Below are 21574 nucleotides of genomic sequence, written 5' to 3'. Positions count from 1 at the left end.
ATTTTTAGTCAAATCGACCTCAAATCGACCATCGGAAAAACATTGGTACTTTTACATAGCCCAACACACAAAACCCTTATTTACAATCATTCGATTTGAAATCGACCTCAAAATCGGACTTCAAATCGAACTTCAAATCACCAATAGAATAGACCTGCTTCATGCTTTCGATTTGAGCGTGAGCAGGTCGGACTGACACAGATACATGCAGACATCAGTGAGATGCCTGCATATATCTAACTGTAAAAAGTAATGAAACAGTTAAAATGTAAAAAAAAATTGACGTGAAGTCCCCCCCAAATCAGAACCAGCCCCGGACTGTTCAAACCCAGGTCCGGTTGACTAAGTACAGGGAAAAAATTACGTAGGGTCTCCCTGTACTCAGTACAACCAGCACTGGGCTATGGGAACCAGGGCTGGTTCTGGATTTACAGGGAAAAGTTTGCATAGGGTCTCCCTGTAAATCACAGAACCAGCCCTGGTTTATCCTAAAGCTTATCCTGTGGCTCCCACCATTGAGTTCAATGGAGGAGCCGTTCATTGGCTGAGAGGCGGGGCCTAACCTCTCTCAGCCAATGAACGCAAAAACACGTAGCTTCAAAGGAGGAAGCCATGTTTGTGCGCTTCATTCGGAAAGGAATAATAATTCTGGTTAGAATGATTATTCCTTAGTGCAATGGTTGGGTTTCTCATTTTGTTATTTTAACTCATGGATGCCTACTGGACAAGGGGACCACTCGAGGTAATATAGGTGAGTATGTATGAGTTTGTATGTATGTATGTATGTATTAAACTTATACTGTGTAAGGTATGTGTTTTTCTTTAAACATTTCTTTACAGGTGAACTACAGGTCCCAGTGGGCCCTTAATGCCCCGAATGCTGCTACTTGTGGTTCTCAAAGTACCAGCATGTGGGGGAGGCTTGCTGGGACCTGCAGTTCTACTGGAAAGACAATGTTTTTATACTTCTATTTTTACACAACACTCACACAATCAACCCGCCATCCACTGCCCAGGGGTGGCGGGGATAACCCCGGGCTATCAGCTTAGGCTAGGTGTGCCCTGGAGAGGGACCCCTTTTTTTGGAAGGGTCTCCAACTCCCCAGGGATCCCTGGCCTGGGCTGACTAGCGGTCAGGGCTGATGCTGCAGCTGGGGGGCCCGGTGATAGGGCTCCCCTGGCTGTGGCATCAGTCCCCCGTTAGAAAGGGTCCAGGGCTGGTTCTGTGATTTACAGGGAGGCCCTACGCAAATTTTGCCCTGTAAATCCAGAACCAGCCCTGGTTCCCATAGCCCAGTGCTGGTTGTACTGGGTATAGGGAGACCCTACGTAATTTTTTCCCTGTACTTAGTCAATCAGACCTGGGTTTGAACACTCCGGGGCTGGTTCTGTTTTGGAGGGAGACCTCACATAATTGTTTTTTTTAATTTGAACTCTTTAGTCACTTTTTCCAATCAGATACATGCAGGCATCTCACTGATGTCTGCATGTATCTGTGTGAGCATGAACTGCTCATGCTGAAAGTGAAAGCATGAAGCAGTTCTATGGTGTCAGGGATTTGCAGTTCGTTTTGAAGTGTGATCTGCCGTTTGATTCGTACATGAACATGCCAAATCGAACAGCAAATCACTGTTCAAAACCGACTCAAATCGAATTTATTTTGCAAATCGCAAAACAAATTGAATAATAGTAAATGCAGTGAAAAAACGGTTTTCACCACATTCGATTTGAGTCGATTTGAGAAGAGCTAAATCACTCCTCAAATCGCCTGCAAATCGACCTTTAGTACATTTACCCCATGGTCTAACAGTGTTTGTAACTCCAGGTACTTTGATTGACAAGTGTTAGTCAGCAAATATATAATGCCAAGACAGATTTATAAAAAGAGAAAATACAGTTTATTTGGTTCCAAAAACTGATAATAACAAAAATATGCAATCAATTATATATACTCAATTTTGGGTTTGGTTTCAGTGTCCAATAAGTCCTTTAAAAATCCTCACTCAAACCAACTGAGGGGAATCTATCATCAACCTTGACACTCAGAATTCGATAGTCATCTATATCAGGTTAGAGCTACTAAGAGCGATACTTTTTTTGTAATCATGTATTTTTTTTATAAAAAAATTCTGCATGTAAGAAACAGAACAAGAAAAGAAAAAAGATACAAATAAAATTACAAAAGACATGTGAGCATTGCCGACAAAGAGCACATCATTAAATAATAAATTATACAGTCGAAGGGATATCAGTATTAGGCCCATGGGTGCAGAGTGGTTTCCGCACCTTTGCACCCCAAAACCGCAATTCTGCACTTTTTTCCGCCTCCTATTCATAGGCGAAACTTTTCTGCTGATTACATTGCATTGACTTTTTGCGTACACGAAAAGTCTTTGCAATTAAATACAGCGGAAACTTTCCGCCTGGCGGAATGTCGTCATCCACAAAACTTTTCCGCGGATTCGGACTTTTCGCCGCTAGTTGAATACAGCCCTTAATATGAGTATGTTTTTAACCTAAGAGTAAAGAGATCCCTGACAGCATACAGGGAATGGGGATGGGGAAATCGACGCACAGGCAATTGATTTACTTCTGATCTATTATTGTGAAAGGCCGCTAATTCCTACTCATATGGCTAATATTATGGTAATCAGTTAGCGTTAGGCTGCGGTGGTGCTCACTAGAGTAATATACAATTTAGGTAAGAAAAATTAAGAGAAAAAATAACTCTGTTTTGTGAGCACTATTGATATATTAATTTTTTAAAACATAACTTTTAATGTAAATCAATATTTTAAAATAAATAACGTAATATACACCTGACAAATACCTATCACACACTCTTACAGAGTTATTAGTTCCTGCTGGTATAAAATAATCAATATTCAATAAATAAATAAAGAAATAGGAGGTACACGTGCCTCTTCATCTGATCAATTAGGCAAAATGTCCAAACAATATCTATTATTATATGTGGCTTCAATAGCACAATTCTAAATTAATTTAATGTTTTAGACATTTAATTTTTAAATAAGGAGATACTGAAACACCGCACTGCAACATTAAATATACATAGGTGACCACAATTCACATAAATTGTGGCTGGCGCACGTTCAACACATATAGAGCCGTATTCAATTAGTTTCGCACCCACTATACTTTTTCGCAAGCCGGACTTTTCGCCTACTTCGCGTGTTTTGGACGCGAAAACTTTTCATGCGCGTCCACACTATTCGTTGTATTCAATTCTAAAGGACACGGAAATGCTCAAACAGGCGAAAAGTGCTGTCAGAGATGGGGAAATCAGTCTGACACGCCCCAAAAGATGCACTAACATTGGGGATCAGTATAGATGTCCCAGATTAGCCCTCCTGAAGCTATTTGGGGTACTTAAGTGCTTTCAATTGCCTCTATATAGCGCCTTTGCAAGTGGTGAAGAATAGAATTAAGCAAGTTTTTTGGGCGAAAATAAGTAGTCCTGTCAAATTTGGGGTACTTGAAAATGGGTGCAAGCATGGTTTAAATTCGCTAAAGTGAAGTTTTAAGTGACATCAAAAACGTACCTTCAGCAAGCACCTGCAATCAAAAAAACTCCTCCCCCATACTTGCAGACCCCCCTAAAGTCTATTTCGCTACCTTTTATGTGTGTACCCCCACTTTGTATTTTATCTCCCCCATTTTCAAAGTAATTTTTTGGGGTGATCCACTTGATTTATAAGGATTTTTTTGACGCAGTTATCCTTCGGGGGGCTGGCCCAAGGGTGCAGAGTGATTTCCGCACCTTTGCACCCCAAAACTGAAATTCTGCACTTTTTTCCGCCTACTATTCATAGGCAAAACTTTTCCGCCGATTACATTGCTTTGACTTTTCGCATACGCAAAAAAGTCTTTGCAATTGAATATGGCGGAAACTTTCTGCCTGGTGAAATGTCGTCATCCGCAAAACTTCAGCGGATTCAGACTTTTCGCCGCTAATTGAATACGGCCCTTAATATGATTATGTTTTTAACCTAAGAGTAAAGAGATCCTTGACCGCAAACTTGCAATGTCATGGAAGACCGGTGTCCATTTTAACAGCTTGGATTGCAGAAGAAATGTCCTTACCCCCTTACAAAGACGTAACTATTTGCCATATGTTATACGTTGACTTGGACAAAAAAAAAGGAATAAAGATGTGTTATGTCTATAACAAATCCTACACATATTAAGAAAGATGTCCTGTGTCAACTTTGTTTGGAGTGCTCCTAATTTTTCTCCACTTTCCACCACCCGATGTCCTTACTCTTCTCCACCACCTTCAGCCCATCTAATGATCTGTGAATGTGGAGCCTCTTTCCACAAGGGACAACACTCTTGCAGTACTTCACTTAGTGCACCGATTTCATTTACTTCCACAAACCTGTCTTCGTACAGAGATGTCCTTGTTTTATGACCTAGGGTGCACCGTGAGGCAGGGGCCATTCCAATGGGAGGGGAAGCATTATCTAGGGACCCTCCAGGGCATGCAACGCACTCATAAATAGGAACATATAATTGAATTTCAAATTACTTTTATTAATGTATGTTTGTGGCTCAGGTGTTCTTTTTGGGACTATAATTTTGACCATTGATAACTGTGAAAATATATTTTTATCCCTATTGGTATTTGTAGTTATTTCTGCTGCCGTTATAAAATGCATGGCGAGTTATTTATCTGGTAAGGTTCTGGAAGATGCTGTAATTCCTTGCAGCAAAGAGTTCCTGCACCCTGTGGTTTTAGTTCAAGACATTAAAAGCAGTAACAGATAATTTTATGTTTCTTTTTTATACATCCCCCAAAGTAAATTAGAATATACACAAAGGACATAATAAAACACACAAAAAATGAGCGGATGAGAAAGCGATTTTTGGCATAAAGCAAACATCCATCTCCCGTCTGCTCCCTACCATGTAAGGGGAACAGCCAAGGGCAGTAAGGGGCCTATTTATCAGGAATAAAAATGTAGTTTACAGCAGTCTTTGGAGGATCGCAGAATTTTTGAGCATAGATAGGAATTAAGAAGGGGCTAAGGAAGCCAATATCAACAATATCTGCTCCATTGCCCCTCTTTACAACCGCAAAATCCATCTTCATACTGTAGTTACATTTTCTTGCCCTGCAAATGCATGACATGGCGATCGCACATGTGCAGTGGCTTTATGTGGTCTTCTTATCCTGCAAGTAAAAGCAATCACCTTTAACTTTTAAACTTTGCTGGGAGCCAGTGTCCCTGCAACAACATAATGATAAATTGCCTCAATGCATCATTTCTTATTGCCACAATGTGGTGATAAGAAATTATAGTTATTCGTGCGTCTCCATGTGTAATGACTGAGATGCCTACTGTCCCGCTGTCAGTGTCTGTAGTTGCTGAAATACCACTTGGTGCATCTTTAGACATCAACATTGGTTGCACCATTGATTCTTCCACCAGCCCCATGGTGGGCGCAGAGTATTCCTCTAAATATGAACTCCTATGGGAATGAATCTGCATCTCTGTAAGGAACCACTATCAGTGACTCACCCACAACACTATACTCCTGTATGACGCAGCATCTCCATGCGCCTGTTCAGCCACCCCCGTTACCTCCCAGCCACTATCCAGGAACGCCCCTCACATTTCTGCAACTCTGCATCTAAATTTGTACTGTGACTCTGAACCAAGGACGTGCAGTCAGGGTAGGCAGAGCCTCCCCTGTCATACTCCTGAGATTTGATATAAAAATTATTAGAATAATACAAAGAAGATATTTATAACTTATAAACATTATTTGTTTATTGTAATCATATTTAATAGTTAACACTCACCAGCTTTGTGGCACTCATTGGGACTGCAGAGAGATGAGGCAGCAACAACTCAGCCTCGCTTCTGTAGTCAGACACTACTTGCAGAGCTGAGGCGGAGTCACACCACGAGAAGTAAGCTGCACAGAAAGAGAGCTAATACAGGCATGCCTCTGAGTATGGGGGCGTGCCATGAGCACTGACGGACACCTTGGATGTGTCATGTGACCAGGAAGTGCACTGCAGTGTTTACAGATAAGAGCTCAGTCAGCAGAAGCAAGAGAAGATACAGTGATGCAGTTAGGAGAATCAATGGACACTGAAGCTTAGTGTAATGAGGGGAGAGTTACAGTGCTCCCAGAACTCAGATCCATCTCCATGTGTGCCTCTCCAGCCATTGACCTCACCGCACGTCACTGCTCTGTACCAACAGCATCAAAAAGCATGCACAGACAAAAAACATCTCTCCACGGCGTCCGAGCAGGTCCCAAGTGTCACAAAAGTGAAGGGACCCAGAGACAAACAGCCTGAGCAAGAGAATTGGACATCACTTAACACTCTGCTAAGGGACTGTATGACAGGCAGTCCCTGGTGGGTTTTACCTAGGGGCTGCACCCCCTGCCCATTACAATACTCCACCTCCAGTGAACCAGTAGCAGTCTGTGTACTGGGTGCAATGGCAGTGACTTCCCATGGGGAGCACTATCAGGATAGATAGTAGCAGGGGGAGATATTTTCTACTCTTGGGACTGCTAGTTTGGAACGCGATTAACACTCACTCCCGTCTTTCTGCAAGCCCTACCCAGCTTCTAGGGGCAGCAGTGGAAGTAGTCCCTAGATGCCGGTGCCTCTGTGCCATTCTGCCAGTGTTTGTGCGCATGGGCTGTTCCCAGCACCCGCCAGGCGGCACGAGACGGGTAGACCGGAACGCTGAATGTCCAGACTGCAGCAGAGTGGGCAGCCCTCTCAGCAAGAAGTGTAGAAGTTGTCAGTGCAGTCAGTATATTGCTAATTCACCGATCTGATGGTAGAGATGGAAAAGTGTGAATTTCATGCAAATTTTGAGGGACAAGTATATTTCTATCTATATGTCATTTAACCTGTGTTTCTTACTCAAACTACAAATTCCCTCAAATGCCTGCATCTACTAATGCATTCATTGAGAAGATGTAAGATTTCTGTTTTGAATACATAAATTAGCTGCCTTTGAGAAGACATAATTTAAGTCATAGGAAGCTTGCATGCTGTGACAGTAATGTGGATACATGATAAATGCCTCAGGGAAGTCAGGATCTGTCTTGTGCTGTCTGTTTTTCTGAGAGAGATGAATTTGTTTTGCAGAAACAAAAATCATCAGGTCACCTTTGCAGGAAGGAAAGCCACTAGTTTCATGGATGTTTTTTAATAACACTTTCCATATCCTTATTCACAAACCTTTTGCAATACACGTCTGGAAAATAGTGGAAGATATGGGTTGGGTATTGGATGCCGGCAGACGGGATCCTGGCTGTCAGAATCCTGGCACCAGCATCCAAGGGCGGATTGGAATTTAAAGTGGCCCTGGAAAAACTCTGAAAGTGGTCCCATGTGCGCATGTCTAAAAAAGTGGGTGTGGTCTTGTGGCATGGGGTGTGGTCTGATGTGAAATGCCATGCCCGCAAGCAACTCCCTCCATTTTGGTCATGCTGGGGGCATGCCTACCACTCCAGGAGCCATGCCCACAGTCCCTCTCTGTAGTGAAAAAGCACAGCAAGCATGTGAATGCGTATTTTCTTACCTATATGATTTCTCTGCAACGAGGGAACCTCTGAAGAAATTGGTCCTCCCTGGACAGGCAGTGTCTTGAGTCGATATTTACTATTCATGCAGGAGCTGCCTGTTTGTGTTGTAATAAAGCCAATGTCATCATCATGCAACATTATAGGTTCAACCAGATAATAACAAAAGTTTTTATAGCAGGACAAATGAGAGTTTAGGAAATATATTTGCTCATTTGGTTTCATTTGCATCAGTAATATGGCTTCATTAGAATTGTTGTCTTACTTAAGATTACTGTCCCCCAGTTTTTTCTTCTAATAATACCAGTGGTCGTACCATCCTTTGTGTGTCTCCAGCACCATCGCCTTGGGTGTACCCAATGACATTATCCTGCGTTTTCCCAGCACCTTCATCCTGCATCTTCCCAGCGCCAATATCCTGCATCTCTCCAACACCATAATCCTGAGTCTTCCTGCATCCCCCCAGCACCATCCTCCTGCCCTAGCACATAATAGCCCCCTCCCCACAAATCTCCCTCTAGCACAGAAGATCCCCAGACAGATCATCATCCCCCCAGCATAGCGTAGCCACCCTCAGAGATCATCCCCCCTTACTATAGTATAACCCCCCAGACAGATCTTTATCTCCCCTTAGCACAGAATTACCCCTCCTCACAGACAGATCATCATCTCCCCTAGTAGAGCAGATCCCCCCTCCCCCTCAGACAGATCATCATCAGCAATTGGCACACCTGGATTTTCCCCTCTTAAGGATAAGGGCCAATCCGCCCCTGCCGGCATCCCAACAGGGCTAGCATACCGACACTTGTTGTTTGATATGCTAACCCTCTCCCTCCCCTAACCCTCCCTCTTTGGGTCCTAACTCTCGTAATGCCTGAACGTAACCTCCCCCTCTCTGCACCCTAAACCTAACCCTCCCCCTTTAGTGCCTAATCCTAACCCTCCCTCTAGTGCCTAACCCTAACCCCTAAACCTAACTCTAACTCCCCCCCCACCCATCACGCTACTTTCCTTCGGTATCTCAGCGGTTGGGATGCCGGCGTCGGGATTGTGAGAGGCGTTGGGATTCTGGCGCCGGTAATATCAGCGCCAACATCGCAGCCGCTGGAATATTGACTGTATCCCCCGGATATGCACCTTAGATATATTGCCTGTTCAGTGGCCAGGATGAAGTTATTCACAGAAATTCTGGAGTTTCCCATATGTTCCAGGAAACCAGATATGATGTTTCTGGTATCACCCACAGGCACTGCATTCCTAAAACTTCATGGGGGGGCAGCTTGCCTGTGGTGTGGCATTGGACTGTGACATCATAACCCAGCACCACTCTCCAAAAACATCACTGACATAGAGGAGCAGCAGCTTCACAGATATGTGGGGAAGCTGCATGTAAAATAAAAGCACTGAATGAGTGACCTTGGGGGCAGGATTCATCAACACAAAAAATTAGGTCAAACCTCAGAAAATGCAATTTTTGAAGGTTTAAACACATTTCCCATATGCACCAAGGTCTGGAAAGCAAAACATTTCGGACCTAGGACCCAATAGGCAACACCATTGCCTAATAGAAGCCTACAGGCTTCTATTTGGAGACTTCTATTTGGAGCTGTCCTTCACTTAAATTTAAATGCACAGGGCTATAATAAATTACGCTGTGCATTTGATCAGTAGTGGGATGCATCACTATCAAAATGTAATGCTTGATGCATCCCACCCATTGTGTCATTGTATTCACTGTTCCAGGTGTCCCTTTAAATTAGGTACCCTAAATCAGCAAGTATTAGTGCCCTTCCTGGTCATATAAATCCTAATGAGGAAGTGCTAAGCTAATTAAGGAGGATCTAAGGTCACTTTACCACATGCTTAAGGCAGGGCCACAACTAGGGGGGCTAAGGGGGCACGTGACCCGGGTGCCGGACTTAAGGGGCACCGGGGAGAGACTCCAGGGAGGCTAGATTGCTGCTCCTGTGGGTTTGTAGCTGCAGCCCGGCCTTGAGAGGCACAGAGACACCAAATGTGGTGCCGGTTGCAAGCCAATCAGTGCTTGAGGACCGGCAGCCAATCAGCAGAGGCTGATATTCAGGCCATTCATTATTGTGGCTGCCTAATATCCTGTCCATTCATTATTGGGGCTACCAAACTAATTTGCCCGTGGTAACCTCCTGTATGCTTTCTTCCGCTGATGTAGGTTCCCAGAACGCTGCTTCTTTCTATAGGAAGGAGCATCAGGTTGCAAAGAGGGATCCATCTGGCCCTGCGTCCTCTATGAATGTGCATATATGTGAACTTAGGGTACTGGGCAGGATCAGCAGTGGTAAGTATCACTACTTTCAGTAGCAGTATTAGAGATCACATGGACAGCTGATTTTCAGATCAGCTGTCCCTGCACTGGAGCAATGCTGAATTGCTCCAGTACAGTAGTTTAGTATGCCACACTGGATACTTAATAATTGGGGGGCCAATAGACCCCGTGAAAATGAATAGGTCCCTTTGTGAACCAATTGAAAACAGCACATTGAAATAGCCTGATTCCAACACATAAGACTTGTTTGGTAATTGAAAGAAAACATGTTATATAGTGGTTCTTGAAAATTTGTGAACCCTTCAGAATTTTCTATATTAATGTAGAAATTTGGCCTACAATTACCTCAGATTTTCACACAAGTCCTAAAAGTAGGTAAAGAGAACAAAATCAAACAAATGAGACAAAATAATCTTTTTTTTTTTTTTAGGAAAATTATACAATATCACATATCTGAGAGTGGCAAAAGTATGTGAACGTTGAAGGGAAATTAGAGTCAGGTATTTTTAATCCAGGGGCTGACAATCAGGTGTGAGTGGACAACCTGTCTTTGTAAAAGAACAGGGATCTATCAAAGTCTGATGTTCACAACACATGTTTGTGGAAGTTTATCATGCCACGAACAAAGGAGATTTCTGAGGACCTCCGAAGAAAAGTTGTTGATGCTCATCAGGCTGGAAAAGGTTACAAAACCATCACTAAAGAGTTAGGACTCCACCAATTAACAGTCAGACAGATTGTGTACAAATGGAGGAAATTTCAGACCATTATTACCATCCCCAGGAGTGGTCAACCAACAAAGATCACGCCAATAGAAAGGCATCTAATAGTTTGCAAGGTCAAAAAGGATCCCAAGGTAACCTCTCAGCAACTTTTTCACATTAGCTAGTGTTAATGTTCAAGAGTTCACCATCAGGAGGACACTGAACAACAATGGTGTGCATGGCAGGATTGCAAGGAGAAAGTCACTGCTCTCCAAAAAAAACATTGCTGCCTGTCTGACAGATGAGTCGAAAATAGAGCTTTCTGGTTTAAATGAGAAGCGTTATGTTTGGAGAAAGCAGAACACTGCATTCCAACATGAACACCTCATACCATCTATGAAACACGGTGGTGGTGGTGGTATCATGGTTTGGGCCTGTTTTGCTGCATCTGGCCCAGGATGACTTTCCATCATTGATGGGACAATGAATTCTGAATTATACCAGAGTATTCTAAAGGAAAATGTCAGGACATCTGTCCATGAGCTACATCTCAAGAGAATGTGGGTCATGCAGCAAGACAACGGCCCAAAGCACACAAGTCATTCGACCAAAGTATGGTTAAAGAAGAATAAATTTAATGTTTTGGAATGGCCAAGTCAAATTCCTGACCTTAATCCAATCGAAATGTTGTGGAAGGACCTGAAGCGAGCAGTTCATGGGAGGAAACCCACCAACATAACAGAGTTGAATCTGTTTTGTACGGAGGAATGGGGTAAAATTCCTCCAAGCCGATGTTCAGGACTAATCAACAATTACCGGAAACATTTAGAAGCAGTTATTGCTGCACAAGGGGAGCATACCAGGTACTGAAAGCAAAGGTTCATATACTTTTGCCACTCACAGATATGTGATATTGGATCATTTTCCTCAATACAAAAATGAGCATGTCTAATTTTTTTGTCTCATTTGTTTGATTTGGTTCTCTTTATGTGCTCTTAGGACTTGTGTGAAAATCTTAGGTAGTTGTAGGCCAAATTTCAGCAGAAATATAGAAAATTCAGAAGGGTTCACAAACTTTCAAGCATCACTGTATCTGACCATACAGTTTAGAGAGTGAAGCATTTTTTATATATATTTCCCCCTTTCACAGGTATAAGTCCTGTAAATCCTGCTGCACCATTTGTGCTGTTGCACCGTAGTTTTGCATTTCATAAATGAGCTTTTCTTTTCTATTGAAGAACTTGGGAACTGCCACAAGCATTTTCTGAGCACTTACTTCTTTAAAAGCAATCCTGTCTTTCTAATCGTGCCATGAGAATTAACTAGAAATCAAATGCTACAGAAACATCAGAATCTTTGTAATACATGATTAAGTTTGAAGTGCCATTTGGTCTGGAGCATTTGAGTAGAAATAATTGAAGTAGAATGAAATGACTGGTGCAGATTTGATTCACTGATTTATTTACTGATCCATATTCACAATGTTCCCAGGTTCAGCTGTTTGTAACAGTCACATTAAACTCCCTTAATTGATTTTGAAGCTCCCATGTTGGAAACTGTGGTGCTTTTAAATAACTTCTTACTGCCTTGATTGCCCTCCCCAGCGAGTGTGTCCACATGTCTGTTCTACACTATAACGCACTGTAGTCTAATTCATTGCTTTCAGTTACAAAAACTTTCCAAGAAGCTAGGAAAGAACAGAAAATACCAGGGCAGGGCCACAACAAGGGGAGGCTAGAGGTGCACGTGCAGCGGAATAGGGGGGTGCTGAAGGGCTGACTGAGCCCCCTCAGACCCCGCGGTGGCTTGGGGGTGTGGAGGCTTGTGGGCTGCAGATTCCATGCTGATTAGCCATCCGCATGGAATCTGCTGAAAACGGCCCTCCAAAAATGGCTGCCGCCCCGGAGAAGACAGATCTTAGAGGTCTTACAGGACCTCTAGTGTCTGTTAGGCCAGCGCATAGCACATAGCGTTCCCGGAAGGTGGTGCAGGGGGGAGATTCAAAAAGCTACATCCTCTCCATTGAGCGTGAAAACCCTGACAATGAGCATTGAACACCTGACAACAAGCATGAAACCCCTGGCAACGAGCATGGAACCCATGGAAACGAGCATGGAACCCCTGGCAATGAGCATGAAACCCCTATCAACGAGCATGAAACCCCTGGCAACGAGCATTAAAACCCCTTGGCAACAAGCATGAAACCCCTTGGCAACAAGCATGGAATACCTGGCAACGAGCGTGAAACCCATCACAACGAGCATGAAACCCCTGGCAGCGAGCATGAAAGCCAGAGCACGAGACCCCTGGCAAAGAGTATGAAACACCTGACAATGAGCATGAAATCCCTGGCAACGAGCATGAAACCCAGAGCATGAGACCCCTGGCAACGAGCATGAGGCCCCTGGCAACGAGCATGAGACCTCTGGAAACGATCATGAAACCCCTGGCAACGAGCATGAAACCCCTGGTAATGAGCATAAAACCCCTGACAACGAGCAGGTAATTAAAACAATTAGGAGCCTTACTGTGGAGCATAAAATGGTGTATGGAGCAAATATGTAACTTTGGTAATATGCATTACAGTGTGTAACATAATGTGTAATGGGCATTATGGTGTGTGGAATAATCTAAGTCACTATACCAGGGATGTCTGACTAGTGCACTGCCTTATGGAGGAGCAAGAACAAACTCCAGGTACAAGAAGGGAGGGTACTTTAAAAGATTAACCCAAGCGCAGAGCACATAAAAGAATAAAGACCAGCAGCTGCTGTCAGGTGGCTGCTACCACCTTAATGACAAAAAAACTACAATGAATATACACAGCAGCGCTGGGTCCTAGTCTATTAATTCTATATACACTGGCATGTACATTTAGGAAGATATATGAGACCATAGAAAAATGTATGTGTGCATAAAAAACATATAAATTGAATAAAAAACAAGCAATAAATTAATTAATTGATTGTGACCATGAAAAGAAACATAAAAATAATAATAATATATATACAAAAATTTAATTCATCAAAACAAATCAGTCATACCCAGTAAATACATAATATTTCATAAGTAAAAAAACATAATATAAGAAAGACCTTAGTGGAGACAAGTTAGCAGCATAGTCTGATACTTCTTGTTATTATATTGAATTTTCTTTTGTTATAATTCAGAGTTTAACAGAGTTGGCACTTCTCTGTAAATATGTGTCACCAATGTCTCACGTTGATAAAAGTGTCTCTGACCTCCTATTGTTGGAAACAGGGAGGTAGGAACACAGAACCCTCCACAGTAAGAATCTGACAGCGAGGTGATAGTGTTAATTAGACTACGTTCAGCAAATTGCTCCATACAATCAAGGTACCACTCACCCGCTGGGCACGCTGAAAGGCACTCTCTTCTCCTCTCCGCCGCCACCTGTGTAGTGATGGACGGGAACGTCAGCAGGAGTCAGCCTGGTTAACTGGCATCTAGCCTTGCCAAGAAGGGAGGGGGCGCAAAATTACTGCCTTGCCCCGGGTGACAGATATCCTAGTTTCAGCCCTGACCAGGGTGTTTAATATATCTAGATCTGAACAGCACAATCAGGGCAGCTACAATGAGAATGATTCCTAAATTCCTAAAGGATTATAATGAATTGGTTTAAAGGGTACACACAATAGTGAAAGTCATTTTGTGGATCAAACCCAAGTGCAGAAATTAGAAGAGATGTGCGTGGCAAAACCACCCTCAAATATTTTGGTTTTGGCAAACCCACCCACAAGTGTTTTGGTGCTTTTCTGTTTTGGTTTTGTATTTCTTTAAAGTTTAAAAAACATGGGCATGTTTACATGCAATCCAAAACCCAAGATTTGGTTTTTAAATACTGAAATATGAAAATATGAACACACCCAAATTTAGGGGTTCCGAATCAAATCGAGTCCTTCTTCAGTTCTGCAGTCAGATTGGAATTCGGATTTGAAACTCAACTTGGATTTTGGATTGCATATAAATAGGTCCAAAATAGCTGTTTAATCGATTTTTATTGATTGTTTTATCGATTTTTATAAAGTTTTAAGTAATCCAAAGCCGAATCTCTAACAAAATACTTGAGGGTGGTTTTGCCAAAAACAAAACACAATATGATGAATTAGAACCAAAATCCAAAACACTGGGGTCAGCGCACATCTCTAATATGAACTTTCCTGTTTCCTAAACAACTAATCCATTCATTCAATAAACAGTGTCAGCTTTGTGAATGGTATAAAGCATAGAAAACCCAATAGACCCCTTTTTTTTTGTAACATACTCTAATAACTTCTTGAATCTTCTTTGAAATCTCATAATATCAACAAGTCATGAAGTCTGTGTCACATCTTTAGGAATGTTCTTATCTTGTAAAACTCTACATTAGACAACTTTACTCCTAGAGGACAGTGTTCTGTAGCTGTTCTATACAGTACTCTTCTTCTGTCTTCTTGGTAGCAAACCAATTCAAATGGAATCCTTGTGCAGCTGTTATTTTACAGTACATGAGTCCTTCTCCAATAGCAAGCATGGTAGGTCACATTTTCAGTTCTTGGTCAGCATAACAGTTTTCTGCAATTTCTCCGACCATGGTTTGGATACAAGCAAATCTTTTGTTTAGAGCTTGTTGCATTGTAGCTTCAGCTCCATCATGGCTCTAGCACCATCAGTAGTGTCTTTGCAGTGATTTGCACACCATAATCTCTAATCAGTTCAGTTATTTGCACACCATTCAAGATATAGGCCTGTGTATCAGCATGTCCCACATTGTTCTTCCAGTGTTGGACAGCAGTCCATATAGGCTTCTTGTCAAATGTCCATTTTTTAGTGTGAAGATTTACAGGGCCTTTAGTCTTTTCAGTGACTCGGAAAAATTCCAAAGGTTCAACAAGTTGGCTTCCTTCTCCTGTCTGTCTGCTGACAGCCTGGAAAGATGGTTGCATTGCTGCAGCAAAAGTCCATAAAAGTCTTTTGACATCGAAGGACCCAATATTGCTCTCTGTCTTGCGGACTGTCCCACCATTGATAGCTCTGGTATCTCTGGCCATTTAAATTTCACCAGTCCAGCAAGTAGATCTGGATCAGCTTTCATTCATCTCCTTTTTCATGTGTACTATTTCCTGTTTATCTAAGTATTTTTCTGAGCCATTCTGTAATGCACAATCAATTTCTCTGTTTTGCTTTCTCCAATCAATAAGAGAATCTCTGCCATTGTCATTGGCAACTGTGCATCTTTCAACTGTTTCAAACCCATTGACTGGTAAAGTTTTATCAGGACATACACTGGGTTTCAAATTTCATTAACAAACACAAAATCAAAATCCTCAACTTTGTCACTAAATAATCCTCCAGTCAGTGTGTCTGTAATGCATGTAAGCCCCTTGTGGTTTATTATTGTGTACCCACCAAACCCTCCTTCACAATTAGCAGGTAAACCATAAACATCATTTGCAAGGGATGTATCCTCGTTACAAACATTCTCAACACTCTGTTTCTGTTCATTTTCAGTGTCTCGTAAAACAGTGATGTGATCTGAGTGGGTGTTTCAATGTAATCTCAAAATAATGTCATGGGGCAGTCTTCAGTCTCAGCGGTATGGACTGAAATCTCCCACATCCTGGCTTTTGGTAACTCGCCTCATTGGGTGAGGCAAAAAACTTCACCACCACCCTACCAGTTGACTCCACCTCTTCTAATGCAGTTTCAGCCACTTCCTGTTTCTCGTTCCATTCACTACACATTGCAAACTGGACAGATTCTAATAACCCAGGCAGGCGTACCATCATTCATCTCATAAGTAGCAGCATTTTGCCAGAAACCTCATTTGTATGCAATTTTAATAGTAATCTATTGGCATACTCTCTGCCTTAATGGATTTCAACATTTTGCTAACATACTGTCAAATAATCACATATAGGTTTATATAACGATTTCATCACACAATCACTAAACTGGTCAGATATATTTTCTGTATTGTGATTACTGTGTGATTACTTTCTTAATTTTTTATCTCACAATTCTTTCTTTCAGTTAGGGCTGTCTCTGTGTGACGCATTCCTTCTCTTTCAATAGACGCATCTGAGTGTGCTAAAACATCACACTCTTGTTTGTGGGCAGCCCCTCCCCCCTCTAAATAGTCGACCATGGCTGTTTTCTTCTGTCTAAAGGGGGGTATCCACTAGGTGATTTTAGCAAGCGATTGCACGATAACGATGTTGTTATCGTGCAATCGCTTGCAAATTGCGCAATGCACCGGGCATGTTTTGGTCGGAAGCGTCCAGCGATGCGCGTGCACACTGGTCGCTTCCGACATCTATCATCGCCCGTACATGCTGGTCAACCTGACGATCCCGTCAGGTTCAGCATGTGTGGGGATGAGGGATGTGCTTGGACTGAACGAGTGACCGTTCAGTCTAGGCACATCACTAGATATACAAACGAGAGCACGAATGCAATGTCGTAATCGTGCTCTCGTTTGCATATCTAGTAGTGGATACCCGCCTTAAGTTCTGCCTGTGTAACCTCACACACTTCTCTGTGTATTTTAAACTCCCAAATCTCTGTACTGACTGTGATATGTAAATCAGTACCTAAAATTTCAATTTTCACTAGTGAAAGTTTAGTACGCCTCCCTTCTGAATTTTCTTAAAGGGGAACTGTCAGAATTCTCAGAAAGACAAAATTATATCATTTCATCATCTGATTCAAAATCAATTTATTTTAAAAACTTCCAATCCCTAAATTGCATAGGCGTCTCCACACAAATCAAATTAAACTGAGATTTTTGCGCACTTTTCTGAAATTTCACAAACTGATTCTCTAATTTAACCTTAACAAATTTAACACAGTTTAACAACATGAAAATATATTTTTTTCTTTTTTCTTTTAAAAGACATATAACATTGTTATTTTTCAACTAATCACAAACCTCTTCTCATATGGGGCAATGAGACAAAGGAAAATATACATATACAATGTATAGGACAACAAGGGAAAAATCAAAACATTATATTGCCTATTTAAAGATTCAGTCAATCAGTCAAAAAATTATTTAACCCCGTAAATCCCACTTTAACACCAATTGTATTTGGTGGGGCTTAGCTCAGGCTTGCCGACTTTCTGGCTGCCCCTTCCGGGAGAAAGCAGCCAGATCGGCATTACACGGGGGGCGTGGCCTTTGTGAGGAGGAGGGGGCCAGCTAGATGATGTGTGTTTGTGGGTGGAGTGGGGGCGGGGCCATGTGATCGCGTCATTTTGGCCCCGCCTCAGCTACACAATGCCGATATTACAGGCATTGTGAAGCAGGGGGCAGAGCCAAAATGACGCAATTCGGCGTGAATCGCGTCACGGCCCCCCTGCAGCGGGGGTTTCTAAGGTAAGTGCGAGGGGGATAAGAGGGGTGCGGGGCAGCCAGGAGGATTGCCTGCCTTCCCGGGAGGTTGGGAGTGGCACCCGGTTTTCGGGAGGCTCCCGACCAAATCGGGAGGGTAGGCAAGTATGGCTTAGCTTTATCAATATTTAAGTTATACACATAACCAATGGAGTGCGTACAAATCAACTTACACTTTATTACAAGTAATAAACAAACAACAAACAGAGTATATACTCAATGTTTGTCTATTTATTTAGACAACACCGGTTAATAATTTTCTTCATAAGATGTAGTTCATCCAGGGAGCTTCATTTCTCAATGCCTGATTTAAAATATTTAAGCAGGCACCATGTACTATAGTTCCCATGTCCTGACAGAAGCTGAAGGCTATTGTGTAAGGACCATGCATATGTACTAGAATCTGGGTATTGGCTACAAGATGTCCATCCCATATTACTTGCAGGTTGGGTACCAGCGCTAGGCTGGTACATCATAGGATACAGGGACGTATCTACCCATTGGCCAGGATGGCACTCACCAGGGGCGCCGGCCAAAGAGGGGGTGCCATCCGGCAGTGACCCCAGCAGCCAATGGGTGGACTACCCTGCTAGTCCCCCGGGCCCCAAGTGTAGGGCAGACCGCAGTGAGAGCAGTCTGCCCTACACAGTCAGCGGCGGCAGTCTGTTTGTTATAGCAGCCAGCCAATGAGAGTCAGACAGACTCTCATTGGCTGCTGCATCCATGGAGGGAGCCGGCTGGAGCTCATTCATGAGCTCAGTCTTCCGGCTCCCCCCACAGCGAGTGATGGGAGAGATGTCATGACATCTCTCCCATCCCATAGTGCAGAGCGAGAGCGGGCCCGGAGGAGTGGACAGCGGCGGTCGTCGGCAGGAGCGAGGATAAGGTATATTGCTTTTTTTGTATAGGGGGGGATGGACGCTACTGGGAGCACTGCATAGGGTGGACTACTACTGGGGGCACTGCATAGAGGGGACTACTACTGGGGGCACTGCATAGAGGGGACTACTCCTGGGGCACTGCATAGGGGGACTACTACTGAGGGGCACTTCCTGAAATGATGTGGGGAGGGGGACGCCAGTCCATTACCTTGCCAGGGGCGCTCGGATCCCTAGATACACCCCTGATAGGATACAAATTCCAGCATATGCACAGTAATGTAATATATATATATATATATTAGGGGTGAGCGGGTTCGGATTTCTGAAATCCGAACCCCCCCGAACCCCCCCCGATCCGAGGCAGATCCGAGTCAGGCTCGACTTTTCCCGCCTGACTCGGATCTGAAATCGAGGCAAAACGTCATCATCCCGCCTTCCGGGTCTCGCGGGTTTTGGATCCTATATAAGGTACCCGCGTCGGCGCCATTTTCTCACTCGGCTGTGGACAGTGAAGAGGGAGGGTGGGAGTTAGGGCTGGCTGGGCTGTGTAGTGTAGTGTAGTGTAGTGCAGAGTAGTGTTGCGCTGCGCTGTGCTGCTGTTGTTAATAGGGGCTGTGTCCACTACTTCAAAGTCCATAGGGGCTGGCTGGACTGTGTTGTGCAGTCAGTTCTCCATAGGGGCTGTGTCCACTCCAAAGTCCTGTGCAGTGTCCCAGTCCTAAAGGGGTGCTGTAGTGTTGTCCAGGGGGTGCTCTGTCCATCAAGGGTGCTCCCCCCAAGTGCTAAAAAAATAATATTTTTTCTGTGTTTGTGAATTGTGTGCGCAGTAGCCGCACGTGCAGCAACAAAGTAGTGCCAAGCGTGCGCCTGTGTCATAAGTAAAGGGCCGGCTGGCTTGACCGTTAAAGGGTGCTGTAACCCCCAAAGTACACTCCAGTCCAAACCAAAAAAAAAAATATTTTCTGTGTTTGTGAATTGTGTGCGCAGTAGCCGCACGTGCATCAACTAAAGAGTGCCAAGCGTGCGCCTGTGTCATAAGTAAAGGGCCGGCTGGCTTGACCATTAAAGGGTGCTGTAACCCCAAAGTACACTCCAGTCCAAACCAAAAAAAAGAATATTTTCTGTGTTTGTGAATTGTGTGCGCAGTAGCCGCACGTGCATCAACAAAGTAGTGCCAAGCGTGCGCCTGTGTCATAAGTAAAGGGCCGGCTGGCTTGACCGTTAAAGGGTGCTGTATCCCCCAAAGTACACTCCAGTCCAAACCAAAAAAAAAAATATTTCTGTGTTTGTGAATTGTGTGCGCAGTAGCCGCACGTGCATCAACAAAGTAGTGCCAAGCGTGCACCTGTGTCATAAGTAAAGGGCCGGCTGGCTTGACCATTAAAAGGTGCTGTAACCCCCAAAGTACACTCCAGTCCAAACCAAAAAAAAAATATTTTCTGTGTTTGTGAATTGTGTGCGCAGTAGCCGCACGTGCATCAACAAAGTAGTGCCAAGCGTGCGCCTGTGTCATAAGTAAAGGGCCGGCTGGCTTGACCATTAAAGGGTGCTGTATCCCCCAAAGTACACTCCAGTCCAAACCAAAAAAAAAAATATTTTCTGTGTTTGTGAATTGTGTGCGCAGTAGCCGCACGTGCATCAACAAAGTAGTGCCAAGCGTGCGCCTGTGTCATAAGTAAAGGGCCGGCTGGCTTGACCGTTAAAGGGTGCTGTAACCCCCAAAGTACACTCCAGTCCAAACCAAAAAAAAAAATATTTTCTGTGTTTGTGAATTGTGTGCGCAGTAGCCGCACGTGCATCAACAAAGTAGTGCCAAGCGTGCGCCTGTGTCATAAGTAAAGGGCCGGCTGGCTTGACCGTTAAAGGGTGCTGTATCCCCCAAACTACACTCCAGAACAAACCAAAAAAAAATATATTTTCTGTGCTTGTGAATTGTGTGCGCAGTAGCCGCACGTGCATCAACAAAGTAGTGCCAAGCGTGCGCCTGTGTCATAAGTAAAGGGCAGGCTGGCTTGACCGTTAAAGGGTGCTGTAACCCCCAAAGTACACTCCAGTCCAAACCAAAAAAAAAAATTTCTGTGTTTGTGAATTGTGTGCGCAGTAGCCGCACGTGCATCAACAAAGTAGTGCCAAGCGTGCGCCTGTGTCATAAGTAAAGGGCCGGCTGGCTTGACCGTTAAAGGGTGCTGTAACCTCCAAAGTACACTCCAAACCAAAAAAATATATATTTTTTCTGTGTTTGTGAATTGTGTGCGCAGTAGCCGCACGTGCATCAACAAAGTAGTGCCAAGCGTGCGCCTGTGTCATAAGTAAAGGGCCGGCTGGCTTGACCATTAAAGGGTGCTGTAACCCCCAAAGTACACTCCAGTCCAAACCAAAAAAAAATATATTTTCTGTGTTTGTGAATTGTGTGCGCAGTAGCCGCATGTGCATCAACAAAGTAGTGCCAAGCGTGCGCCTGTGTCATAAGTAAAGGGCCGGCTGGCTTGACCGTTAAAGGGTGCTGTATCCCCCAAAGTACACTCCAGTCCAAACCAAAAAAAAAATATTTTCTGTGTTTGTGAATTGTGTGCGCAGTAGCCGCACGTGCATCAACAAAGTAGTGCCAAGTGTGCGCCTGTGTCATAAGTAAAGGGCCGGCTGGCTTGACCGTTAAAGGGTGCTGTAACCCCCAAAGTACACTCCAGTCCAAACCAAAAAAAAAAATATTTTC

The sequence above is a fragment of the Taudactylus pleione genome, unplaced genomic scaffold (genome assembly GCF_031769625.1).
Source record: "Taudactylus pleione unplaced genomic scaffold, aTauple2 ptg000216l, whole genome shotgun sequence".
Classification (NCBI taxonomy): Eukaryota; Metazoa; Chordata; class Amphibia; order Anura; family Myobatrachidae; genus Taudactylus; species Taudactylus pleione.
This window is presented reverse-complemented; position numbering follows the sequence as displayed.